General features: G+C 39.5%; 1 protein-coding gene across 1 annotated transcript in view; it reads right to left on the reverse strand.

The window, feature by feature from the left end:
* Window positions 1-10838, reverse strand: part of LOC106055407 (lysosome-associated membrane glycoprotein 5-like) — a 33464-nt gene extending 22626 nt beyond the window's left edge. Inside the window, exon 1 of the mRNA XM_056025134.1 lies at window positions 10631-10838. The gene's annotated coding sequence lies outside the window, so the exon portion shown is untranslated. The remainder of the gene's footprint in view (window positions 1-10630) is intronic.
* Window positions 10839-11278: the final 440 nt, after the last annotated feature.

Genomic DNA, 11278 nt, shown 5'->3' on the forward strand with positions numbered 1-11278 from the left:
TTTGGCTAACGAATATCCGGTTATAATGGGGGTATTATTGTATACAATAATCTATAGATCCTGACTCAAATATAGCGTGTCCAGCCGAACGTACATTATATCATAAGGTCGGTTCGTCGCAAGATGCCAGGATTTCCCAGCTACGAACTTTACGTCATTAGGGATAGAGAACCCGGCCATGCTACCCTGCCTCATAGTGGCGCCCGGGTGGAAACGATCGTAGGAGGAGACGATTAGGCTAAAGGGTAGCAAAACAAGACTCCCGAGGGGGTGCCTAAGGGTGTGCGAGAGCATCCTCATTGCACCGTGTGGAGTTGTAAAAAAGTTCCCACAGCCTTGTCACAATCCAGGCGCTGTTCCTCAAGGGGCCGTTACATAAATGGCGTGTCCCGTACAGTTAGCCTGGTATAGAAAAAGGAAAATGGCGGGGGTCTTAGTGTACGCGGTCTCTTGCCGCCAGTCTGACCCAGTGTACACTGGTCTCATTCAGGCCGGTGAGAGGGAGCTCTTGTTCATTTTTGCTGGCCTAGAGTTCCGAGAGGCGAAGGCTCAACTCTACCTGACAGTTGAAGAAGAACGGATAGAGAAACGTTTGTAGGAGAAGAATATGAACAGAACACTGGGGGGGTGGGGGGTGACAGAACAGAACACTGACGACTGGGGGGTGGGGGGGTGACAGAACAGAACACTGACGACTGGGGGGTGGGGGGGTGACAGAACAGAGAGTTGTCTTGTCATGTTCATTGGTAATGACTGAATGTTAAAAGAAGTAGGCCTACCATTGATTCCCAGGGGCGTGTTATCAGCAGCTCTGCTATTGAGTTCATGCGTACGTACATTACGTGTGATCGGAAGTTTCGGCACATTGAAATGTTGACACTTGCAAAGTTTTAGGTTTAAGGCTGTTCATAAAGTTTGTTGATGTTGCATACGTTGTCAGAATATTTTAATAATTTCAGGAGATTTTCATGACTTTTTTGTATATTTTGCAATTTCAGGAGAATTCCAGGAACCCTTTAATAATAATTAAAATGGCTTATTTTAATAATTTACACCTAGAATTCGCGCGGGGCCTAGGAAAGTGCGGGGCCCACAGCGGCCGCATAGGTTGCAGTGACCTACGACCGGCCCTGCTTATATGGAATGCCGAAATTCACAAACATAAGAGTAAAATAGCAGATGGAATGTCTGGAAGTGGAAAACCAAATACCTGAAAAAAAAAAAAAATGTCGAAACTCAATCAAAAGATTTCCAGGAAGCATTCTTTGTACAGATTGAAATAGAGCTGGTCATGTCTGAGTGGGAAAACAAATCGATGGAAATCAATTTTTAATTAAAATTGTCTATGTTGTTACGTAGCGCATAAAGTCTTCTCTATTACAAAATTAAAGCTATGATCATCCTTTTTTTAAAAAATCTTTTATGTTGTTGTTGGTCTATGTCATTTATTTAATCTTTGGAGAAGTCTACCAGGCGTTATACCCCCCCTGCGTGTTCTATGAACTGTAGAGACTAGAAGAATGTGTTGCATGAAACGTGCCAGACAGTGTGTATGTGTTGTTTTTGTTTGTTTGTTTGTTTTTGTTTGTCTCCCTATGTGTTTATTTTGTTTTAATTAGGAATAGTCTGAAAATGCAAAAAAATCGTCTAAAAACTTTTATGAAAAAAACACTTCACACTTTTGACATCAGTATAAAGATAAAACTGTGAAAGATGAAACTAAATAGGAGCTACGCTATTGACAAGCATACAAATTGTAATAAAATTAGATTTTAGACTAATGATGACAATAATAGGTAGAGACAGTTTCAGGTTTTAAGAATAGACAACAAGGCTCTCTAATTATCAGATCCGTGAGATCACATCCAAACAAGTAGTTTTTACTTAAAGTGTCTCTACATGATATACAGCCGAATGATAGGTCATTGGTTAATATGCATGACTAAATGCATGACGGACGCGTAGTACCTAAACATTTTATTACTTGAAGTGACGTCTGTATCATGTAAGAAAAGATAAGATAAAATATGGTATTACAGCCCAGTGATGTCTCTACATGGTGTTACAGCCCTGTGGTGTCTCTATATGGTATTACGGCCCAGTGATGTCTCTACATGGTGTTACAGCCCTGTGGTGTCTCTATATGGTATTACGGCCCAGTGGTGTCTCTACATGGTGTTACAGCCCAGTGATGTCTCTACATGGTATTACAGCCCAGTGGTGTCTCTAGATGGTGTTACAGCCCAGTGGTGTCTCTACATGGTGTTACAGCTCAGTGGTGTCTCTACATGGTATTATATCCCAGTGGTGTCTCTACATGGTGTTACAGCCCAGTGGTGTCTCTACATGGTGTTACAGCCCAGTGATGTCTCTACATGGTGTTACAGCCCAGTGGTGTCTCTACATGGTATTACATCCCAGTGGTGTCTCTACATGGTGTTACAGCCCAGTGATGTCTCTACATGGTGTTACAGCCCTGCTATGTCTCTACATGGTGTTACAGCCCTGTTATGTCTCTACATGGTGTTACAGCCCTGTGATGTCTCTACATGGTGTTACAGCCCTGTGATGTCTCTACATGGTGTTACAGCCCAGTGATGTCTCTATATGGTGTTACAGCCCAGCGATGTCTCTATATGGTGTTACAGCCCAGTGATGTCTCTATATGGTGTTACAGCCCAGTGATGTCTCTATATGGTGTTACAGCCCAGTGGTGTCTCTACTAGGTATTACAGCCCTGTGATGTCTCTACATGGTGTTACAGCCCAGTGATGTCACTACATGGTGTTACAGCCCAGTGATGTCTCTACATGGTGTTACAGCCCAGTGAAGTCTCCATATGGTGTTACAGCCCAGTGGTGTCTCTATATGGTGTTACAGCCCTGTGATGTCTCTACATGGTATTACAGCCCAGTGATGTCTCTACATGGTGTTACAGCCCAGTGATGTCTCTACATAGTGTTACAGCCCAGTGATGTCTCTACATGGTGTTACAGCCCAGTGGTGTCTCTACATAGTGTTACAGCCCAGTGATGTCTCTACATGGTGTTACAGCCCAGTGGTGTCTCTATATGGTGTTACAGCCCAGTGATGTCTCTACATGGTATTACAGCCCAGTGATGTCTCTACATAGTGTTACAGCCCAGTGATGTCTCTACATGGTGTTACAGCCCAGTGGTGTCTCTACATGGTGTTACAGCCCAGTGGTGTCTCTACATAGTGTTACAGCCCAGTGATGTCTCTACATGGTGTTACAGCCCAGTGATGTCTCTACATGGTATTACAGCCCAGTGATGTCTCTACATAGTGTTACAGCCCAGTGGTGTCTCTACATAGTGTTACAGCCCAGTGATGTCTCTACATGGTGTTACAGCCCAGTGGTGTCTCTATATGGTGTTACAGCCCAGTGATGTCTCTACATGGTATTACAGCCCAGTGATGTCTCTACATAGTGTTACAGCCCAGTGATGTCTCTACATGGTGTTACAGCCCAGTGGTGTCTCTACATAGTGTTACAGCCCAGTGGTGTCTCTACATGGTGTTACAGCCCAGTGGTGTCTCTACATGGTGTTACAGCCCAGTGATGTCTCTACCTGGTGTTACAGCCCTGTGGTGTCTCTACTAGGTGTTACAGCCCAGTGATGTCCCTACATGGTGTTTCAGCCCTGTGGTGTCTCTATATGGTGTTACAGCCCAGTGATGTCTCTACCTGGTGTTACAGCCCTGTGGTGTCTCTACTAGGTGTTACAGCCCAGTGATGTCCCTACATGGTGTTACAGCCCAGTGATGTCTCTATATGGTGTTACAGCCCAGTGATGTCTCTACCTGGTGTTACAGCCCTGTGGTGTCTCTACTAGGTGTTACAGCCCAGTGATGTCCCTACATGGTGTTACAGCCCTGTGGTGTCTCTACATTGTGTTACAGCCCAGTGATGTCTCTACATAGTGTTACAGCCCAGTGATGTCTCTACATAGTGTTACAGCCCAGTGATGTCTCTACATGGTGTTACAGCCCAGTGATGTCACTACATGGTGTTACAGCCCAGTGATGTCTCTACATAGTGTTACAGCCCAGTGATGTCTCTACATAGTGTTACAGCCCAGTGATGTCTCTACATGGTGTTACAGCCCAGTGATGTCACTACATGGTGTTACAGCCCAGTGATGTCTCTACATGGTGTTACAGCCCAGTGATGTCTCTACATGGTGTTACAGCCCAGTGATGTCACTACATGGTGTTACAGCCCAGTGATGTCACTACATGGTGTTACAGCCCAGTGATGTCACTACATGGTGTTACAGCCCAGTGATGTCCCTACATGGTGTTACAGCCCAGTGGTGTCTCTACTAGGTGTTACGGCCCAGTGATGTCTCTACATGGTGTTACAGCCCAGTGGTGTCTCTACATAGTGTTACAGCCCTGTGATGTCTCTACATAGTGTTACAGCCCAGTGGTGTCACTATGCGGTATTAACTCTGTGTGACGTGATAGAATTGGTCCTATGATTGTTAACAAGTATAAGTTGGGTTGTTGGCCTGTGTGCTGGCCACTACGTTAGCTACACAACCAGATGATCTATTTCAGGGGTTCTTAACCTGTGGCTCTCGATCCCCTTGGGGGGTCAAATGACTATTTGCCAGGGGTCGCCAAAGACCATTGAAAATTTAGATCTATGCCAATCTCGAGCTTCGTCATTCTTTTTTGTTTAACTAGTCACATGACTTTGTTTTGTTTAACTAGTCACATGACTTTGTAACATTAAAATGGTGAATACAAAATAGAATAGTAAATAGTGAACTGTTTCATAACTTTGTGAAAAGTTACTTAGGCTTAAGATTTCTACGTTTGGGCGTCGCCGCATAGTGGAGAATCGTAAAAAGGGGTCGCCTACCTAAAAAGGTTGAGAACCGCTGATATTATTTTCTATTCACTTTCTCAAACATCATAAAAGGAAATGTCGCAATGGTGTTTAGTAAGTGAGAGATAGAGAGAGAGAAGAGAGAAAGAGATCTTACTAACTCTGCAGCTACTCTAAAGCTCTATAAAATGCTTTATTGCTAAAAATTGAATGTTTCATATCTCGATCTATGAGTAGAACAAGTATTAAAGTGTTTATTTCAGAAGTAGATCTAGAATTATGTCGATCTATGAGTAGAACAAGTATTAAAGTGTTTATTTCAGAAGTAGATCTAGAATTATCTCGATCTATGAGTACAACTATTCAGCTATATAAAAACTCGTATAAGGCAAGTAGGAAATAACATAAAATAGGATGTAGGCTTGCACCAACAATATCTTGAAATGTGTGTACAGTTTTTATTAACTGCATCTCATTCTGTTCTTGTAGAATAAGGATGAAAATGGTTTCTTGTAGGACAGATTACATTTCAAAAGTGAAAGGGGGGCAGAAAGTGGTAGTTTCAATGGCACCTTATAGTTTGAGATCAGCACCCCGGGGAAAAGCAATTATGATTGTACTATTGTCGCGATCCCCATCCAAATTCCGTTAAGACTCCAATTAAACTTAATTACTGATTGGTTTAGTTTGTCTTGTGCTTCAACACAGTGTCGTTGCTGTCGTGGACAACTCATTAATTAGACAAATATCCCTCCCCTGAACCCACCGATCTTGCGACAGCTTGTGCTGTCAGCTGATGCGTTTTTCTTCTATTAGTGGTAGTATTAGAAGCTTCCATTGCAATAGGTCACATCGTAAAGCAAATGTGCACGTGTGACCTTTGATTATCTCCCTGCCGCACATGCGCATTTGTTTCAGGTGACTGGGTTATCTACTCTTTTTTTTTTATATCCGTTTATTGAATAATTCCTACGCCTGCAATGTCTTTGAAAATATAACAACTAGATCTTTTCTGGGTGTACATCTATGTGTGTACATCTATTTCTCTTCTGGGTGTACATCTATTTCTCTACTGTGTGTACATCTATTTCTCTACTGTGTGTACATCTATTTCTCAACTGTGTGTACATCTATTTCTCTACTGTCTGTACATCTATTTCTCAACTGTGTGTACATCTATTTCTCTACTGTGTGTACATCTATTTCTCAACTGTACATCTATTTCTCAACTGTGTGTACATCTATTTCTCAACTGTGTGTACATCTATTTCTCTACTGTCTGTACATCTATTTCTCAACTGTGTGTACATCTATTTCTCTACTGTGTGTACATCTATTTCTCAACTGTACATCTATTTCTCAACTGTGTGTACATCTATTTCTGTACTGTGTGTACATCTATTTCTCAACTGTGTGTACATCTATTTCTCAACTGTACATCTATTTCTCAACTGTGTGTACATCTATTTCTCTACTGTGTGTACATCTATTTCTCAACTGTACATCTATTTCTCAACTGTGTGTACATCTATTTCTCAACTGTGTGTACATCTATTTCTCTACTGTGTGTACATCTATTTCTCTACTGTCTGTACATCTATTTCTCAACTGTGTGTACATCTATTTCTCAACTGTACATCTATTTTTCTACTGTGTGTACATCTATTTCTCTACTGTGTGTACATCTATTTCTCTACTGTGTGTACATCTATTTCTCTACTGTGTGTACATCTATTTCTCTACTGTGTGTACATCTATTTCTCTTTCTCTACTGTGTGTACATCTATTTCTCAACTGTACATCTATTTCTCAACTGTACATCTATTTCTCAACTGTGTGTACATCTATTTCTCTACTTTGTGTACATCTATTTCTCTACCGTGTGTAAATCTATTTCTCTACTGTGTGTACATCTATTTCTCTACCGTGTGTACATCTATTTCTCAACTGTACATCTATTTCTCTAATGTGTGTACATCTATTTCTCTACTGTGTGTAAATCTATTTCTCTACTGTGTGTACATCTATTTCTCTACTGTGTGTACATCTATTTCTCTACCGTGTGTACATCTATTTCTCTACTGTGTGTACATCTATTTCTCAACTGTGTGTACATCTATTTCTCTACTGTGTGTACATCTATTTCTCAACTGTACATCTATTTCTCAACTGTGTGTACATCTATTTCTCAACTGTGTGTACATCTATTTCTCTACTGTGTGTACATCTATTTCTCTACTGTCTGTACATCTATTTCTCAACTGTGTGTACATCTATTTCTCAACTGTACATCTATTTTTCTACTGTGTGTACATCTATTTCTCTACTGTGTGTACATCTATTTCTCTACTGTGTGTACATCTATTTCTCTACTGTGTGTACATCTATTTCTCTACTGTGTGTACATCTATTTCTCTTTCTCTACTGTGTGTACATCTATTTCTCAACTGTACATCTATTTCTCAACTGTACATCTATTTCTCAACTGTGTGTACATCTATTTCTCTACTTTGTGTACATCTATTTCTCTACCGTGTGTAAATCTATTTCTCTACTGTGTGTACATCTATTTCTCTACCGTGTGTACATCTATTTCTCAACTGTACATCTATTTCTCTAATGTGTGTACATCTATTTCTCTACTGTGTGTAAATCTATTTCTCTACTGTGTGTACATCTATTTCTCTACTGTGTGTACATCTATTTCTCTACCGTGTGTACATCTATTTCTCTACTGTGTGTACATCTATTTCTCAACTGTACATCTATTTCTCTACTGTGTGTACATCTTTTTCTCTACTGTGTGTACATCTATTTCTCTACTGTGTGTACATCTATTTCTCTACTGTGTGTACATCTATTTCTCTACCGTGTGTACATCTATTTCTCTACTGTGTGTACATCTATTTCTCAACTGTACATCTATTTCTCTACTGTGTGTACATCTTTTTCTCTACTGTGTGTACATCTATTTCTCTACTGTGTGTACATCTATTTCTCTACTGTGTGTACATCTATTTCTCTACTGTGTTTACATCTATTTCTCTACTGTGTGTACATCTATTTCTCTACTGTGTGTACATCTATTTCTCAACTCTGTGTACATCTATTTCTCAGCTCTGTGTACATCTATTTCTCAACTCTGTGTACATCTATTTCTCTACTGTGCATCTTAAACGATAATTCCATATTAAAAATATGCTGAGGACGCAAAAGAAAAAATACCAGGTCTATAGTTCTTGAGAAGCCCTGGGCAACATCTACGCCTATATTTTTTCGGATTAGTCTTTACGTTAAAATACAGAAGGTTAGGAGGCTTTCAAAACAGAGTGTCAGTTTGTGTATGATTATAAGTGAGTATGTAAGTTTCTGTCAAAAGATATGAAGGATTAAATTAGATTAATGAAAATTATGCAATAAAAAAAAGTCGGACATTTCACAATTTCAGGCCATACTTGCCGGGATAACACGAACCAATAAAAAAAAAAGCGCTTTTTGACAGACGTCTGGTGACCTACTTAAGGAAAACCCTGCTTATGATATTAGTAAACTGTCTAAAGCTGTAGTTTCAAAGATGCAGGAAGAGCATGTAGGCTTCAGACAATACGTAGCAGAAATAAACAAATACTAAATCTAAACAATCAGTACGTCACGTAACTTTTAAGCATAAACAAAACCTCTTAACTGCGCCTTTACAAAAGAAGAAAAATATATAAATACTTTTTAAAGAAAACAAAGCTTATATTAAGTAATATGTATTAATTAGTTTGCAATGATGATGTAATTAAATTTGAAATACATCTAGACTAACAATATTAAATATGTACAATTAGAAATATTTTTAACAATTGTTTTTGTTTATCGAGGGCTCAAGTCTCCTCAAGCCAACACACTAACCACTGTTCCAGGGAAGTGCTTATGAAAATAGAAAGTTTTTATATTTATCTATTGTTAGTTTCAAACTTTAAAGCTTTCTCTCTACAAAATATAATGGGGAATAATTCAACTTATACCACCAAACCAGTCAAATACAATTTCTTTCTCTTGTTCGATACCAAACAAAATGATTAATAACTAAGCCTCAGACGACGACCTGTAAAGAGGAAAAATTCAGCTTATCCGACTACTTCAGTCAACTGCAATTTCTTTCCCTTGTTCGAGATACTAAACAAAATTATTAATTACCAATAGTTAATTAACTAATTGGTATTTTTTTTATTCTTGTGTTGTCAAGTATAAGAAATAATTTTTCAAAATTTCAATTAATCCGCAATTGGGTGGGGGAGAAATAACGTGTACAAACTTTGTACCAGACCAAAGACTGACAGATAGTGAGTTGAAGCTTTGTAAAAAGTATTGGACATAGTGTATCAGTGAGACCTTTGGTTCACGTTGACAACAGACAAGGATCACAGTTCCATAACTAAAATAACGGTAATTTAGAACTTCGGTGACCAAACAGTCATCATCATCATCATCAAACTCCAGTTGAGTGAGGGCTTGAGAGGTTCAAATCCTCTCTTGCAAGTATGAGCCAACAGGACAGTGGCCTGTCCTGCACTGTGCTATAATAGCTTGCTCAGGCTTGGACATCCTCCACCACGGGGAAGTGTGGTCAGGGCGCCCCATGCGCTCCCAGACTCCACCGGCTTTTTGGGACTTGTCCCAGCACTCAAACCACTTTTCTATTTCTGTTTTTTTTTTAATTATAGCCAGAGCATGATGAAAACTTACAGCCTGTTCAGTGCGTGGAATTTGCCCTCCCTGGTGGGCCAAGGAGTCTGCAATAGTGTTGCCAATCACACCTATGTAGAGGACCTCAAATTAAAAAAAAAGCGGCAAAGGTGAAAAGTTACGATCATGCTGCATTGAAAGATGAAGACAATGGTGTATTACATGATTGCTTCCTTTTCAGTGTTCTCTTAATAAAAGTAAAGTTCCTTTATCCGACCTTGCGATCTAGGGGGCAGATGATGTAAAGGTCATCTGATTCTTGGACCCACAACGACCGTCTTTACTTTTCAGGTTAGACGGGGTGGACTCAGGGCGCCCTAAAAAATGCGTACCGGTATTCAAATTTCCAGTTCAGAAGCCAGGTGTTTAACCACCCAGCCAGCCCCAACGCCGCCCGCTCTTCTAAGTAAGGTCAGCAAAAGTCCGTGGACGACGCCTTTTCGCTTCATTGCTATGAACTATTTCTAAAAGGACTGCCAATCTTGAACACAGCCTATTTAATGTCTTGTTAGCTCACAGTTTCTACATAGAGGGTAAAAAGGGGAAAGCTGTCTAAAGACAAAAAAAAAAAGTTGAATTATTTCAAGCTGAAATTTCGCACGTAGTTGTATGCCTGGATGGCCAGGTCGATAGAGCGTCAAGCTAATAACGAGAATGTCGTGGGTTCGTTCAAACTTTGTTCCTCAACAACCTGGCCAATTTTTTGCTCTTTATTGACTAATAAAAAAAAACAACAACACAGTTCTATATTTGAACATAAAATAGGAATTACATTGTAGTCATAGACACACATTTTCCTTGTTTTTATTGATCCCTAGTTATGCATGTTTGGTTCAAAGAGTCTAAAGGTTTGTATCTGGAATTCTGGAATAAAATATAATTGTTTTGTGTCTTGCGAAAATTTATGGAGTTCTAGCATGCATATATTCAATTAAAACCTATATCATGGCTTTATGCTATTTTATTAGTGTAAGCCTCCCTCTTTAAAAATATTTTTTATTTCAACTTATACAAAAAAATATTGTTCGTTGTACTTACATACAATAAAAACTTGATATTAAAATCCCATGCTGAAGACTATCTCTACAGCCCAGTAAGAAGACTCAGATTTGACACTTTACTCCAGAGAAATTGATACAAAATGATACTCCTTAAGGCAATGGTAATTAGCAACTGAGAGCAACACACTTTTGGACTAGCAGGCCAGATGGTGGCTAAGTCTTTGTGAACAGGACAACAAGAACCCTAACGATTAATTTATTGTTGAGGTGACGTCGTAAAGGGAGACAATTAAAAACCACTAGATATGGGATTCTCCAGGCTTGTGTTTTTTTTTTTTTTTTAAGGGAATTGAGCATCAAAAACAACTGGGTTTACAGAGTCAGGTCAAACACTCATCCTTAATCTTGGAAATCGAAGACATTGCCATTATTATTAGTCTGAGTTAGTCACGCAACAATTTTAGACATAATTTAAAGCTCCCAAAGTTTTGTCGGAGTGTCATATTCATATATAATCTATATATATAATTATCTTCTTCCCTAAACAGGTCAAACAAGAAGTAAAGCAAAGGTCACTCTCTTATTTCTGCGGATGGTCACCCCACGAAAAAAAAAACAAGAAAGGGGGGGGGGAGAACACGTTTTTACAGCTCGCTACGGATGGATGCTCGCTGGACTGTCAAAC

The sequence above is a fragment of the Biomphalaria glabrata genome, chromosome 3, assembly GCF_947242115.1.
Source record: "Biomphalaria glabrata chromosome 3, xgBioGlab47.1, whole genome shotgun sequence".
Classification (NCBI taxonomy): domain Eukaryota; kingdom Metazoa; phylum Mollusca; class Gastropoda; family Planorbidae; genus Biomphalaria; species Biomphalaria glabrata.